The sequence below is a fragment of the Pezoporus flaviventris genome, unplaced genomic scaffold, assembly GCF_033815535.1.
Source record: "Pezoporus flaviventris isolate CSIRO_AGI_PZ_B2104156 unplaced genomic scaffold, CSIRO_AGI_Pfla_v1 ptg000015l, whole genome shotgun sequence".
Classification (NCBI taxonomy): domain Eukaryota; kingdom Metazoa; phylum Chordata; class Aves; order Psittaciformes; family Psittacidae; genus Pezoporus; species Pezoporus flaviventris.
The window spans coordinates 26,803,069-26,820,467 of NW_026892563.1; the positions used below are offsets into that span (position 1 = coordinate 26,803,069).

Here is a 17,399-nt window from a genome sequence, read left to right on the forward strand (position 1 = left end):
TTTTGTATGGGTATGCATGTAGTTTATATCATGAGGGTATTCCAAATGCAGTTAATGCAGTGCAAAGTTGAAGAAAGAAATATACCCCTGTATGCAGGGGTGTTTGGAGCTAGATGATATTAAGGGCCTTTCCAATCGTAACCATTCTGGGATTCTATGATTAGTGCCAGGGCTGATGCAACACAAGAAGAATAGTAGTGCAGAAGGTGGCAAGGGCAATACAACAAAGGAGAGACATAAAATAATTGTTAGATTTTCTTAATACAAAGCTATTATATAGCTATAGGCTCTGTAGAAGGGAAATGGAAGACTGAAAGTAGGGCTTATAAGGGGAGTTGTTTTCATATGGCTCTTTCCAGTATAAGGGATTGTAATGAATGGCATCTGTAAATAAAACTTTCTAATTCCTGCAACCATCTCTGACCAAAAAAAAAAAAAAAACAAACCAAAATCAATTTCTTTTTTAAGCTCTTGACTTATGCTAAGTTAACAAACCCCAGTGTGTATCGTTTTCATAGGGTACATTTTCTTACACTGAGTTTTCAGAACAAAGAATCATTATTCCTTTGCAGGCAAAGACTTTGTATTTTGCAACATGTCACATATTCTAGTTGACAGAATACCACTGTGTGTGCAGAGCTTATTTTTCTCTGGCAACTATGAGTGATACACATGGTTCAGTCTCGTACCCTTCATTAATTAAAGTTGTCTTTGAAAATGAATGTCAAAGCATTAGCCAGGAAAAAACAAGATGGAGAAAAAGCCCTGTTCTGTAGTTCAGTTTTTAGGATGAATAGTGTAATGGTAAAGAAATTTGTGAAAGAAAATTGTTTCAGAGATCTAAACAGATCAATAATACAAAGACAATTCAGGGTACTTATTTTTTTTAAACCCCAAGAACTTCATTGTTGCTACACACTGTTGTGGTTTAACCCCAGCCGGTAACTCAGCACCATGCAGCCTCTTTCTTACACCCTCTTTTCCCCCCACCCTCGGTGGGAATGGGAGGGGAATCAAAAGAATATAAAAACCACAGGTTTAGTTAAGAACAGTTTAATAGCTAAAATAAAGTAAAATATAGTGATAATAGAAAGAATACCAACAATAACAATAATGATGATTAGAAGAAACAACAAGAGAAGAAACGAAAGCTCAGAAAACACAAGTGATGCACAGTACAATCGCTCACCACCCACTGATCTATACCCAGTCTGACCAGAGCAGTGCTTCATCCCTTCCAGGTAATTTCCCCCAGTTTATATCCTGGGCATGATGTGCTCTTGTATGGAATACCCCTTTGGCTAGTTTGGGTCAGGCATCCTGTCTCTGCTCCCTCCCGGCTTTTTGTGCCCCTCTTCACTGGCAGAGCATGAGACTGAAAAGTTCTTGATCGGGGTAAGTGCTGCTCAGCAGCAACTAAAACGTTGGGATGTTATCAGCATTATTCTCAGACTAAAGCCAAAACACAGTACTGCACCAGCTCCTAGGAAGAAAGATAACTGTTACAGCTGAAACCAGGATACACACTTCTGCTAACACTTTCTGAAACCTTGTCTCACGTAGTTCCACATGACTGTGGGGAAGAAAACTGTGCTTACAGAACATTTCCCCTTCGTGTAGTCCAGTATATTTCACAGATCTGCATTGCTGCAAGGCACAGCCAAAGATCAATAAAACTTATGTTTCCTGTGAGGAAGATTTCTGAGTCTGAAAGAGGTTCAGGAACACATGGAGGCCAGAGTTCACGTCCATTGAACACTATTTACTAAATCAGATGCAGAGACAGGACCTGCAGCCCTAAGAGCATAACACCCGCAACCAAAACAGTTGTGTCCCATAGTTGCAGTAGAGCAGCTGTTCTCAAAGTTGCTCAGCCTAAGGATAGACTATCTAGATACAGTGAAAAGGACAAGCCTGAAAACCCCTAAAGAAGGAAAGCAAAAAGGCTGGGAAGAAGTCATACTGACAAAGATGAGGCAGAAGGCAGGAAGATTGAGGAGACATGGCAAAGACTCCATAATGGTCCCAAGAAAAAAAGATAAGATCACATTACTAAGCATGCTGTCATCATGCATATGCAGAATCAGACCAACTTTTTAATTATTAGTTTTATTTATTTTGGAACTGTACACACATGTAGAACAGAATGAGCCAAACTTTCAGTAGAGTGTGTGGAAGGGTGTTTATTACATTGGGTTGACATACCTGTACATGCAAGTCATACCTGTAATATGCATTTTCAAATGTACGATTGGAATGGACATAAAGTGGCAGAAGTGGAATATAATGTGATTTTTTTTGTGATTTCAGCAGGAAAATGTCTTTGTACTTTTGTCTTTATACTTTTGTACAAATATCTGTATTTGTACATTTATGTGTTCTTCCCCGTGCTCTGCAATAGGACAAAATAGGCTGAAGATATACTAAAAAAAGATCTTCTAGTGTGACAAGCAGGAAAGGTATCTGATCACAGCAGTTAGGTATAACACTATCTGAAAGATAATGTACCTGGGTAAAAAGCACAATGGGGATATTTTGGAAATGGAGGAGAAGGCAGGCTATTAGGGCCACCCTGTTTGCTACTTCTGTCTTGTTCATCTGGCATGGAGCATGGTTAGTTTCAAGTCCTAGAATAAATACTAAGTGAGACACAGACTCATCCTGTAAAGCTGTCTTCCATAACCTGCTGTTGCTCTCATCTCATTCTGGTTGAGTAACGAGAAAAAGCAAAGAAGTAAGGAGTGTACTTGCTTATCTCCAGATCAGCTCCCTTGCCTGTTTTTGTATTGCATTAACTATCTAGGAAGATGGACTAAGAATTTAACTCATCAGAGTTCAAAATCATAGGGCAGTTTTTGCTTTTAAATCAAATATGTCTATTTGGCACAGAATGCGATGTCTGTTACAAGGATCAAGATAAAATGCAAGCCCATTCCCTCCTCCCATTTCCTTCTGTCTCTCTTTTTCTCTTTAAAACTTACTAAAATTAATACCAGACAGTATCCTTTGACAAACGGGTAGAGCTTCCTGTGGGTCATTTCAGAAGCAGTTCTCAAGTTCTCATGGGAAAATCTGATTGCAAGTGAGCAACAGTCCACATAGAGTCTAGTGTTTAAATAAATTCTTAGCATTTTGTCTTAACATTAGTATCTAGCAAATACAATAAGTTATTAAAACAATATGGCGAATTTGAGACTGAAATTGTTTGTTTATAGGGAGCAACTTTTATTTGGTTTGTCATATGCAGGTACTGTTAGTGCATGAATGAAAACTAAATTTGCAAAGGGAAATGGGTGCCAAAACCCTATTTTGTTAAGATTTGAATACCTTAAACTCAAATTGAAATTCCCAGCCACAGTTCTTAAATATATTGGTTTTGTATATAAATGTTAAAAAATACTCCAGAGTTTTTAATAAAGATGTATTCATCTAAAGGGATAAAGGATCTGGGTGCAGGGTAGTAATATGTGTTCTGTTCAGATGTTTTTCCCCAAATATTTATGCACAGGAGAGTAGCACTATCTAAGCCCTAAATTGTTCCCCCTTCCAATCCAAGCAGTCCCCACTCCCTTCTTCCAGATGAATATACAAAACTTCACATCCAGGCTTTTTTCCATCCATCAACTCATGACAGACAGTCTAGAAAATAGTGTACCCTAAATGTCATGTAAATGTTAGTCTTAATCAGGCAGCCAAATTCAATATTGTGCTACAGCTAAAAATGAATTAAAGAACCTGCCACACACACTTTAAAAAATTTCCATAGAAAGGAAGGTTTAGGCAAAGTTCAAATGCACAGGATAAGTAGAACATAGTCATAACAGGATATGCCTTTTGTTAACTGAAAAAAATGAGGAAGAGTCAACATCCGAAAGAAATTACACTTGCTTAAAATGATATAGTAGAGGGGAATCCATTGATACTAGGTGAGAAGGCCTACCTGTCCTCCCTGGGGAACATGGAAACAGGAAAAACAAACAAACAAAAAAAGACCACAAATACAACCCAAAACCCAAAACCATCTCCATGGCACATTATAGGAAGCTAAGAAGGCTTGACCCCTCAAGGCACTGTGAATAAGGTGACAAAGTAACAGGGAAAGCCTTTTCTATGATTTCACTTCCACATTATCAGCAATTCCCTTTGACAAAAATTGGCCACAACCACCTTTTCCTTTATCCTTACCCTTTGGCACTGTGTTAGTGATGAGTGACTGGATCCTTTCATAGTAGAGCTACCACTGTAGCAATTAAAGCATTTTCTGTTTCTTAATGGTCTATACTGAACTTTGCAAACATCTAAGACAGCTATCTCAGAAATAATTCCACTATATTCTGAGCAGCCCAATGGTTATCTGAAGTGGCAGGTTTTCTTTTGTCTAGCAATTTGCAGTTCCAGCTCCAGAGTGACAACAAAGATCACATTGAAAGTCATTTATTGTGTCTCATTGATTTCCAGGTCAAAGCTCCAACTGACCTGTTACTAAGTATGTTTTTTCTGTGTTCCCCATAGTCAGCTCCAAATGCTTTTGTGTGGTGTGCATGACACTTCACCCTTATTATGAGTCGTTAGTTGTGTGATGTGATGCCTTTCACTTGCATCACTTGTCTTCCAGTCAAATCTACTGGCTGGTTTTGGTTTGTTATTATTTCCTCTTTATTTCCTTTATTTCCTCCTGGTACATTGATAATTAGGTGACATTTGGTATGTCTGCTGACAGCTTTTACTAGCTCTGTGGATATCACTGTTATTTGCAAACTGTTTTGGGTGTTGGAGCTCAACAGCCTTGCTCTGATTATAACTTGAAGGTTTTTAGAAGGTTCATTATTTTTAATATGTTCAGTACAGACTGTAATATATCTGTAATATCACTGCCTGCTAGCAGTGATGCACGAATTGACTCCACAACTCGTTAAAGTTGTAAAGTAGGTATGCTTTTTATTCAGCGCTGAGACACACGGGGATAATTCCTCAAAGTCATGCTTACCTCAGTGTTGTTTCCCTCTACATTTATTCTCTAAAGTTATATATATTCATAAGGTTGCACAATACTCCTATACATATTCATGTCCTATCCCCGCTTCGTATTATGAGTTAGAAGGTCCTTTGAGCCAGCGCAGTGCCCCCTCTGGTCATGGGCAGGGGTCTCAAGATGAAGTAAATGAGTCTTCCTCCTGTGGGTGGGGTCTTCAAGATGAAGTAAACGAGTCTTCCTCTTCTTGAACTTTTCACCTTTTAGTCTTCACGTATGGCCTTAGGGTTTGGTCGGTGTCCCAGCCATAAACCATCTGCATCTCCCCCTTCAGGGGTCTGCTTTTCCTTATCAAAAGCTGCTTATCAGTAGAATCAGGCCTCTGCTTTTCCTTGCCAATAGACCCAGGTGTCTGCTTTTCCTTATCAATTGTTAGTGCCTTTGTTCTGCTTAGTAGGCATGATAGGTACAGACAACACTTTTGTTTAAGCAATCGAATTCCTCTAACCCCCTTGTACACCCCCCCCCCCCCCGCCGCCGTACACCCCCTGTACATTGGTTAACCCTGTATCAGCAGTCTGAATTCATACTCCTTTTTTAATATAGGCATTTAACTAAATAGCTAAACATATCATTGTACAATTTGTTTCTGGTAGGGAAAATGAGAATTAACAAAGTGATTTCTTTTTGTAAAGAAAGTTGATATCCCTTTTTAAATGCCAGCAATTAGGAATTAAAAGTTCCTACTTGTTATTTCCATTTGGAAAAAACAATCTGATGATGGTAGAGTGCACATTTGATGCAGTCCTGCTTATGGATGAAGGACATACCTAAATCTTGTTCATCTGACCGTATTTGAACAAAAGCAGTTATTTGGCCTGTAGCTCTGTGCCTGTCTTTCTGGCAAGCTGCAATCTGAAAGGCTGGTGCTTTGCCATGCTGATTGTCTCCTCCTGTTTTTCTCCTTGCTGTTTACAGTACACACCTAGGGCCAAATCCATCTACAAATCCCAATGGTTTCTTTTGTTTTCTTTCTTAATAGAAGGCCACTGAAACTTCTCTGCTTTTGCCTGGAGTGTAAGTGGCCTCTCCCAGTTGATTAATTATAGAGAGGTTTGTGATTTCCTTTAAATCACAGACTTACCATGTAGTGTCTAATCAACCAGTGGTATTCTGGGCAATTGTGAAAGGGTTTGCCTATCAGTTTCTTCCTGAAGCCCAGAATGACACAGATTTTAGATTTTCTAAATGTTTGGGTTGATTTCCTGTGTAATATAAGGACTTCTACCACTTCTAGTATCTCCTCAGTATCATGTAATTCCAGAAAGAAAATTAAGTTCCAAGCCAGGATCCCTTCCAAATAATTTGTTACCTTTCAGTCAGAGAGTTGTTTTGGGATTTCAGCAGTCAAAGGAGCTAGTCATCCAGCTCACTTAGTCTGGGAATAAAATCACCATCACTTTTACTCTGCTTTCTGGCTTTAATAGTGTCAGAGATACAATGGCAAAATACACTGGCAAAAGGCAGGTTTGTTTACAGGTCCTTTTAACATGGATCATTGACACAAAAGGCTATAGCTCTGGCAGTGCTTCAGTGCATCACACTTGTATTATATTGGCAAAGCTGACAACTCCCATGAAACTACTAGGCTTATATTTGTGTCATCCAAGCTGTGATAAAGTTAACTCCATCTTAGTGTAGTCCTTCCAGGCAATAACTGATAAAACAGGTCATTAAAAAGTTCAAAGCACCTATTTTTTACTTAAAGTAAATAAGTACTTATTTTTTACTGATGCTTGCATTAAAAATACTAATTTTTTTACTTGATTCAAGTTTCCCAATGTAAATGATACTGATACTAGGTTGAGAATATATTGCTGTTTTGAGAGGAGAGGTGGGAAAGAAGTAAGAAAACTTACCAAGTGTTAATTTGGCAATTCAGATTTTAAGTCTGGATACAAATATTGACTGCCTCCTGTTACTTGCTACCTATGCTCAGCCTCTGAATACGAAGTATGCTTATCCAAAGTTTTTTATGCGATGCATATAATTATGTGCAATCACAACTTTCCTCTTTGTATTTTGTGAATAGTTTTACTGTTTGGAATGCAGACCTGAAACTCATCCTTCTTTCAGCTGATACGTTCAGAGATTTGCCTCTGGGCTGATATGTATGATGTAGGAGCTAAAGCTAGCTTCATCCACCATTCAGCCATTGGGTTGTTCAGTATTGTCCTATAGCCCTGCCAGCAGCAATCATAGCTCTTCCTTGCCCTCCTAAAAAGATTTTAAAAAAACAATACTCCAGAAACAATTCAGAGCCACTATTGGCCTAATTCCTAGTTTATTTAGGGGGACTTTATTCTCTTTTGGTAGAGTGAAGGGCCACAGAGAATCAAGGTAAGTTAAATTCACTTTAAGGTTTCTTCCTAGTTCTTGAGGGTCATCAAAAGATTTGCAACTGGATTATTCTCACATGCCTTGTAGCTGTTAGGAATCAAGTAACTTGTCTGCTTTCTCTGCCTGAATAAGAAAGATGGTACAGCTGTGTAGATTAACAATATACCAGGATGCTTTTAATAGCAGAGTATGAGAAATTGTACTTCAATGTGGATTTACACCTGTCTGCAGTTAGCCACATCTCTCCCACTTCTGACCTTGTGTCTAGTTAGCACCATTTTGTAGTTACAGATACAGAAGGCAGTAAGGTTAAGCAATGAATGAATACTGAGTCTGGCCAGTTTCCCCCGGTTCTCTTTTTCCTCTTTCTTCCTTCTCTGCTACTGGTCCCGCTCAACTAGCATGATCTTGAGCTAGGCCTTCCTAATCCCAGTACTGCAGTATGGTAACTGTCTTTGTCCTCACTAGAGAAGAAAAAGTGTAAGGGTTTTGCCTTATGCTAAACCCCACTTGCTTCTGATTCCCTTTTACTTGGCTTCTGACTGGTCATGGGCCATACTACTTAACTCTACTTGTAGACCTGGAATCTTTGGACTTTATGGCATGGTGGAGCAGTCAGTGTTTTCCTGTCCTGTGACTGTTCCATTACATTAACCACGAAGTTAGGCAATATCGAAGAAGAGGAAAAAATACAAAAAAAACCACCCCACCTTATCAAAGCTCTGCATGGATGACTTATCTAGACACCAAAACTATCTACAGAGAATAACAGGCTGAATAACAGGAGAATAACTGCTGTCAGTGAAGCAGAAGTGGGAGCTGCACTTGTTCTTCTTGCTAAAAGGCAAGAACAGCATCCTTTGCTCTTGCATAACCTGCACAATAGCAGATTTATTAGTCCTGTCTTTGCCCACGTATGTCTATATTGCAGTTCTTTCTTGACGTGCAAGAAATGGTATGACAGTTGCATTCAGAAGATTCTATACAACTGGAATCACAACAAGAAGGAGGCACATCAGCTATATTTTCTCCTGAACATATCTTTTTCTCAAATTTTAATTTCCTTTTCTGTCCTTGACTCCTAATGCCTGTGCCTCATAAAAGCATTGACAAGGTTTGAGGAAGACTTGTGTGTTCTGGTGTAGGAAGACATTATCTAATTGGCAAAATAAGTTAACAGTAGAATATCTAATTGCAGGATCCCCATCACCCAACACTTTTACCTTACACAATACGAATGAGATTTGTTAATATCTCTCTTATAGGATCCTTCTGGAAGCAGTGATATTTTATGTGAGGTTCAGTGTGAGTGACTGTGAAAACTACAGCAGTGCCTTCCTTGCATTTCAAAGAGATCCCAGTTTGCTTGCATTTATTATAGAGGACTGTTTCTAATGGCATATACCATGAGTCCCATTAACCGGGCCATCTGTATTAAGCTCCTAGGAACTGATAGCTATGAAAATTACAGTTTCCAAACCAGAAAGTCCTTCCTGTTACTTAATACATTTTTTAACACAGAAGGGCGTTTGTTACATGTGAGTTTTTGGCAGTAACTTCTTAGCCACCTTTTCCTGAACTTCTTGCATTTAAGAGTTGCCTTCTTAGACTGAGGCTAAATTACTTATGAATACACAAACAGTTATTTTGTTAATGCTTTGGATATTAGGGTGAATAATACCATGGCCCTAAGCAAATTTTTCATTGGGTTTTAGATGTGTGAAAACAATAAGACCAATGATTTAAAAAGAGGTTATTTATTGTAATACTTATGTCGTGTCTTTGCAGAGCTTGCTATTTTTACCAACTAAAAAGCAGGGAAAATCTCAAAAGCAGTTTAAAATAATAAACTTGTCTTCAGTCAAGAACAGATCCCATCAGCCTATTGGCTTCCACTTCTGTTTGGAAAGGAGCATTGCTGTACTCTTCAGATATGAGTTTCCCATGAGTTTTCACTGTGGGCAGTCTGTAAGTTTTGACTAGATCTTAGACAGTGACACTTTTGAAATTAACAGCTTCTGAAAGAGTCCTGAGGAACAACATTTACATGCCTTACACCTTGTATGACAGATTAGCATAAAATCTTGACCTCCTAAGACTAGCTGTTTTCTTTATTCCAGCAGAAGTCACTGAGAAAGGAGAGAGAAGGTTAAAAAAAAAACCCAAAACATATATGTATATGGGGTATATATATACACCCCCATTTCAGACTGTGTTGGTCTTTTTCTCCCAAGAAGTGAAATTGTCTGTAAGAATTCACGTAATGCATGTACATGATTTTTTGACTTCATATCGAGAACTTGCATAGGATGGAAAACAAAATGCACAGCATCTGTGTTAAGAATGTATGCTTGTCCTGAGGAGCTTTGACACAGAAAGAACCTGCAGCAGTGTTTGACACAGATGTGAGCTTGCTCTGCAGTGTACGCTTCCCTAGATGGCATTTTGCTGCTGTTGCAGTGCCCCTTGGATTCTGTTTTCTTGGACCTTAACAGCTTTACCACAAACAAGTCTGACAATAAAGCAAGCCACTTGGATGTAGAGGTGCCCACATGCTTGAAGGCTACCAAGCATCTTGACAAAAATGCTTGGCATACAGAATGGTAAACAAATTCCAGAAATGTGAGCATGAAGGGTGGTCTCCCAGTAAGGGTTGTTTTGGGTTCATGCGAGGAGGTCTGCATGTATCTGAAGCACTGCAGCCATATTCCTGTATCTAACCTGTCAGTTACTACCTTGTTGCATCCCATCTCCAGCAATAGAGAGCAAAACATGATGACTACAGGAACCTGAGCAGCATACTACCCAGAAAGTGGGATGTTATCAAGAAAGTGGGATGTTGTCTGTAGTACAAAAAAACCCTACCTTCACTTTCTTCCTGCCTGGAACAAATGGCATCTTATCACAACTAACTCGCTGTTCCCCTTCCAGATAGCTCAGTAGAGGATATTGCAGATTTTACTTCCTGTCAGTTGTATTGTATCAGGCTTCATACAGAAAGATTGCTGTCCCTAACTACTAGAGATTCAGACGTAGCTCAAGCTTAGAGCCAGATGGAATCTCTTTGTTTCACTCTGAACCATTAGTAGGGTTCCAGGGTGAACTGTTCTCTCACAGACATGTGCAAACTCTTTTTTCCTTTATCAGATTGCAAACAGGCTCAAAACCTTGAGAAATTACTACAAGAATGATATATGAAAAAGAAAGAAACCACAGGAAAATATGCATGTGCACATTGGCAGAATTGCTTAGAAATGGAAGATCAATCAAAAACATAAAATCATACAGTGGCAACTTTTAAGCCATTTTTCAGCAGAGACCTACAATACTCATTCCTCTTCATTCTGGGATCAGGCCAGGTATGATGAGCAGAGTAGGCTGACTTAGGATATGGAGTCCTCGATTCTTTTCCAGAGCTCAGGAAAATCCTCAGGAACCTGCTGTTAAGCCAACACCAATAGCACTACCCATGTATTTGAACAGAATATTTGGATTAGACCCCCAATGAGCTCAGCCAAATCAATTAGCATCTTTGCTATGTCTGATCTGTATTTGGTTCAGTAATACTTCTTATACATGGCATCAGGGAGTAATGATTAATAATCATAATGTGGTTTTGAAATTCTTGAATGAAAGCAGCTACATCAGTACAATGTCTAAATATTTTAATGAGTTTGTATTTTTTTGTCAGTGCCAGTATTTTGTATGTTGTAAACTCTTCAGCACAGCATGAAACTCCAATCCCATTAAATTTTATTGAGCAACTTAATAAAATGAGTTAAATTCCAAAAAGAAAACAAAACTGAAGTATGAGCATAAAGAACAGTTTTGTAAGCCCTGCTGTGGGTCCATGCAAGGGTGCCTGGGTGGGTATGGAGCCTTCCTTACTTCATTGGTGCAGGCTACCCCTTCTTGACACATAGGTGTTAGCCACAAAGAAATAACTACAGGAGAGCTTCTTATTTCCTGTGCAGCTTCTATTATAGCAGTAGTTTACGCTACCACAGGCAAACCTGCATTCGAAAGCACTCCACATACCCAAAGCCTGACTTGCAAAGAGAGAAATCAAAGGCAAGCAATGTTAAGTGACTTTCTGGCTCCTCTGGTGAGGTTGCCAGAGGAATTGTCAGCAATCCCAGTCTGTGAATGGCTTTTGCCCTGAGAGTGTTTTGTGGCACAGAATTGGTCTGAGTCTACTGAGTCCACATTAAGCCATCTGTCAGTATGCCGAGCAAATTCAATAGGTTTGGGTCAGTAACCTACAGACAAATACAAGTAGTGCTCCCAAGTTCAAGTGCAATATTTACCTTTTAGGAAGACTCTGTATCTCCTTCTAAGATAAATGTGAACAAGTAACAAAAAAGGTGTTTCATAGGTACGAACCTTTCCCAATTGGCTTTATTTTTAATACATAAACAATCTCTTCTCATTGTTGCTTCTCCTAACCTGTAAGATCACAGAATTTGTGGGCTTCTTTGCTCATAATGATATCCTGTGATACTTAGGGGCAGAAACAGCTAAAAATAGTGGAACTCTCCTCTGCTCAGCCCTCTAGGAAAATATTTTGATAAGCCCAGGCAGGATGCAGGAAGGCTTAAAAAGGAAAGTAAGACATACCTCTCTGGATCTGAATAAACCTTAGGAAAGCATGTCTAAGAAACAGACTACGCTCAAGCTTTTATTTTATATTAATCAATTTGCCTATCCAATGTAAAACACATGTCATAATCCATTCAGGTAATAAGAACAAGGAATAATCTCTTTCTGAGATCTTGCTGCTCCCTCTGCACTCACATATGGCAGGTGATCAGACTTGCTTTACATTTTGTTGCTCAGCAGTATACATCAGTAAGGCTGCCAGGGAGCTACTGTTTTTCCGTCTACCATTTCCACACCAAGACAGAATTATCTGGACACAAAACAATAACAAAAAAAATCAATTTTATATGGAGTGTTTATAGGTGCCCAAAAAAAAGAATGTGCTGTGGCTCAGATTATCCAGACGCTCATGATTTTTGGGTGCCGTACCCTTAGGATGAATAATATAATAACTGTAAGGTGGAGGAAGGGGTTAGAAATTAGGGAGCTAATTTTCTGGGAGTAGGCACTATTCCAGGTTGTATTTCAAGTGTATTAACACCATCTAACTTCAGTATCTAGCTTAAGTGCTGTGCCCATTGGAAGTTTGGTGCCTACACTGTGGTAAAACTGTCACTTTCTGATTATTTCTGCAAACCCTGTCCCACAGTTTGTGGTGTAGTAGTAAAAGTGAGAATGGACCCTTGCGTTGCAGCCCTTTGTATGTGTGGTGACAAAAACACGATAAGAATTTTTGTACTTTGATTATTTTTTGTAGTATTTTATTAGCAAATTCTCTTCTTGGAAATTTAGGACAACTTCCAGTGTCACAGGTGAAAGCTGAAAGGTCTTTACAAAATCATGGCTAACTATGTGCATGTTAGTTCTGTGAATCACTGCGGTTTGTTTCCATGGTTTATGCAGTGTTTAAATATTTATAAAAACAACAACAAAACAAATCCACACCAGACCAAACAAGTACAAGCTAATTCTCAGAGTGATTTACCATGAGTACTGTGAGCAAGAGCACATCTGCAGGCTAGTGCCCTCATTTTTCAGGCCTGCCTTGAGAAAACTTACTGTTATATAACTCAGGGCAAAGCTGGATAATGGCTTACCCGTCAGGAAAACACAAAATATCTTTGCTTCTGTGAAGTTTTGGAAAGCTCCCCTTCCCTGTGTGTTTTATGTTCTGTTTCCTGAGGAGTCCAAGTAATCAGATACCATGCCATACCCTGGAATGTGATTGTGCCAATGTAGCAAGCAAATGGCTGTCAGACTGCAGGCACTGTATTCCTTATAACAACCAAAAAACCCTAACCCAAACAAACAAAAAACAGCCACCTGAACTCCTGAATTCTATCACAGTATTCTAGGACATTTTTCAAGATGACTGTTTTCCAACAGGCAGAACTGGAACACATTTAAAAAAAAACCCAAGTCAGTATATTTTGGTCAAGGCTCAAGTAAACTTTGGTATTGCCCTGACACTGAGTCCTCTCCATAACATCAGTTGCATATATGCTTCTTCACCTGGATTCTTACCTGTCAAATGTGAAGCATACTTTCAAGGGGGTCACTCTAACACTTAGGGTTTTTTTAAGGCTAAAATATGTTTGCCAAATATTGCATGTTTAATAGGAAATTGAATACGAAGTGGTCTTAAAATACTTTTGACTGCATAGAAATAGCTAAGAGTTCCCAGTATAAGAGTATTCCTTAGGTCATGGTTATTATTTTGATCATGGTACATATGGAAAACTGATCATCATGTATTCACAAATGCTGTAATTCACTGTAGCGTTTGTATGGGCCTGGTACACTCTGTGTTTGGTCAGACCACTCATCTGGGATTACATACCTTTTCTATAGTCTAGGTTGGTGTGGGAGAAGCATGCTTAACAGGCTGAGCAAAGTAAGGCGCTCCCTCAAGATTGCTCAGAGAAAAAAAGCATGTTCAGAAAAGGCCTGGAGTAGAAAAAGCAGAGCTCTAGCCTACCTTTCCAAGAATTCTTAATGTCAAGTGAAGCCTGGAACTAGAAAAACATTTTAGTACCAGCCACCCTGTTATATGCATAAAACTCGTATTTTACAGGGCATGAAATATTTCTGCCATATTTGTAGTCATTTTCTCTTGTTGATGCCAATTCAAATACATGCTTCCTCTTCTGATCTTTGTTACTTACTCCTGTCTAGCTCCCTGTTCATAGCTTTCCTTCCCCCAGCCTGCAGTTCTCAGGGGCATCTCATTTTTTACTTTTTTTTCCTCTTGATATTTCACTGATAAGTTTTCCGTAACATCTAGATAATTTTCAGGTTATTGGTTTCATCTGTTCTTTCTTTCTGGTCTGTAGTGACTTTTCATCATTTCCATTCATTTATTATGTTTTTTCTTATCAACTCTGTTTTCTGGTTTTGCCTTGTGGAATCTGTATTTATGCCCTAACCTCTCTCCTTTAGTAGTTTTCTATGCTGTCTAAGGAATGTACAGTCACAAGATAAAAGGGCACTTCTCTCTCATACATTCCTTTCCCAGGAGACCAGGATTATTCCCATCAGTGCAGGACCTAACTTGTTCCTTCTTGAGGTCAATTATATAACAAATTTTCAAGGCCAGTTTTCAATCCCTGAAAAATGAAAGAACAAATCTCATCTCAAGTATGATATTTTGGTAATGATCTAAAAATTGTTTGAGGTGGTCATCTCAGGTAATTAGTTGGTTAGTGGTAGATTAAGGGGGTAAAGGAAAATTAGTGGAAACTAAGGGATAATCTAGAGGAGTAATAGTCAAGAAAGCTGTTGACAAATAGCTGTCATTTCCCTCTTGTCCACATGGACAGCTTCTGATTTCATTAAGTTTTATTTGGAAGCTATTTTGCTACTGTGAAGATTTTGAAGCTGTTGTGCAAGTGTATTTTTATTTTAACCTACTGAAATGGGCAGCTCTGTGTCCCAAGCGAAAAACCTGTGAGAATTCAGGTTCTGGAATTTATCCAGTTGCCCAATGTTAGTAATGATGATGACTGAAGATACTCATATCTTCCTTTTGTGTTTCAGAATCATAGAATCACAGAATGGATAGGGTTGGAAAGGACCTTAATGTCACTGAGTTCCAACCCCCTGCAATGGGCCTCACAATGGGCAACACCTCACGCTAGACCATGTCACCCAAGGCTCTGTCCAACCTGCCCTTGAACACTACTGGAGATGGAGCATTCACAACTTCTTTGGGCAGCCTGTTCCAGTGCTTCACCATCCTCACAGTAAAGAACTTCCCCTTATATCTAACCTGAACTTTCCCCGTTTAAGTTTGAACCCGTTACCCCTTGTTTTATCACTACAGTCCCTAATGAAGAGTCCCTCCCCAGCACCCTTGTAGGCCCCCTTCAGATACTGGAAGGCTGCTGTGAGGTCTCCGTGCAGCTGTCTCTTCTTCAGGCTGAACAGCCCCAACTTTCTTAGCCTGTCTTCATATAGGAGGTGCAATCTTACTCAGTTGTCACAAATCATCTGTATTTCTTGGAATTTCAGTTATCTGAAAACATGCAGTAATGTCGAAAGAATTCAGAATGGCAGTGATTCCCTCTCCTTTCCATATGGCCGAGGAAACTGATGTTATAAGGGGTGGTGAAGGAAATTGCATTAGAAGTATGTAAGAGATAAAGTACATGAAAAGGGAAAATATTACTTACGTTTAGAACGAATGAAAAATCTCTCTGTACATCTCTCTGTGAAGTCATTACTGTAATGTCAGTATTACATGAAACATTTTCAGAACTGCAAGATTGTAATTTTATTGGCACCACTGCAAATGCACATAGAAGGACTCACTTGTAAATGTTAGTTTCTTTTCTGGAAAATAGGCTACATGTGCAGATATTTTAAAGAGTGCTGACAGAAGCAGGTTGTTCCTTGAACCTTCATCTATAATATAGAAGTGGCAGATCCTGAAATAAGTGTAACAGTAGACAGAATGCTCTAATTTGTGCTGATTTTCTTCTCTTACTGAATTCAAGGAGAGATGAACATACTCAACTTTAAGATGAATCCTGGCATAGAGTTTACGGGGAGGAAAAAAATGCATTTCTCTCTGCGTTGTGTCACATTCTGTGGCAAGACTAGGGAGATGCTTAAGTATTAAGATGTTAATGGACATAAAGGATCAAAATTAATTAAAGGTAATTAAGGTAATTAATTAAGGTAATTAAAAAAATCCTTTTGCGTCTTCTTCTGATGCTAGGCACACATAAAATTTTACTGATCGAACATCTCCCAGAATATGTGTTTTCTGAAGTATAACTTAAGACTGTGTTCGTGTTGACAGAGGTACTGCCCTTGAGAGGTGCTGAAAGCCCCTTGGACTTGAAGAATATCCTGAATTTCCACTGTCTTCAGTAAGAAAAGAAAATACTCAGCACCAGGTAGGAAGTAAAAGAGACCTGATTTACTGTACAAAAAATGAGAAATCCTGAGATATATCAAGGGGGCTTGCATTTCAAACTCTTGCAAGTCCTTATGAATTCAAAATGAAATTTCATTGTTCCTTAGGTAAAAACTCTCAGGAATATGCTTGTCATTAAGCCCTGATTTAAATATATTTTATGATGTGATTGTATTTGTATTAATTACTCTCTTGGTCTTATATATGTTCATGATGATGCAAATTATTCCTTTTAATTTCCCTACATATTTTAGTTTTATAGCCTACATTAGCAGAAGTGCAATGATAGGGCTATAGAGACCTAAAATTACTCAATTTTACTCTTTCTACTCTTTTCACCTTGTGTATGTGATACTGCTAATATTGCTGACATTTATAGTAATTATGGTGAATTGCACCACATATTGGAAAAACTCCAGTGCGGAAGCTTGCTGCAAATCTGACCTGTTCCTAGTAAAGGATGTGGAATTGCACCAACATAAATACTGATACAAGTTCTTTCAAATAAGGGCATCTGACAGCAAATATTTCTTTTGCTTGTGGACAGAAATACAGCTCAAGAGTGTGTTAGGATTTCTGAATCTAAGTTTTGCTGTGTGTTGTCAAGAATCATCTCTAACAAAGATGAAGTATGCACCAAGTATAAAGAGTTGCACCAAGCTTTAGCCTGAAAGGGAGTAGCAAAAAGTATATTCAAAGCACTGGCAATTGATCAGTTAATGACAAAACGTGTTTAGGTGTTAACAAAACCCTTTGGTTGTGGCCTAGCTAGGGTGCAGTTAATCCACCAGTAGTTCTATACTTCGTCTTACTGTGGAACCAAATTGCTGAGATCCCAAAGCAGAAGTGGGTGTCAGAAAGGCAATTACATATGATTGAGACCACAATGTGGTAGAGTTAGCTGGAGAGAAAGCCCAGCAGTCTTAAGCTGATGCAGGAAATAAATGCATAACTTTATCTAACAAGTGGAAAAACTGATGTTTAAATTATTAATCTGAATGTATCAGG

General features: G+C 38.8%; 1 long non-coding RNA gene across 1 annotated transcript in view; it reads left to right on the forward strand.

The window, feature by feature from the left end:
* Nucleotides 1-16,413, forward strand: part of LOC133269514 (uncharacterized) — an 85,239-nt gene extending 68,826 nt beyond the window's left edge. Inside the window, exon 3 of the long non-coding RNA XR_009743481.1 lies at nt 16,275-16,413. This is a non-coding gene — a long non-coding RNA (uncharacterized LOC133269514). The remainder of the gene's footprint in view (nt 1-16,274) is intronic.
* The last annotated feature ends 986 nt before the right edge of the window (nt 16,414-17,399 follow it).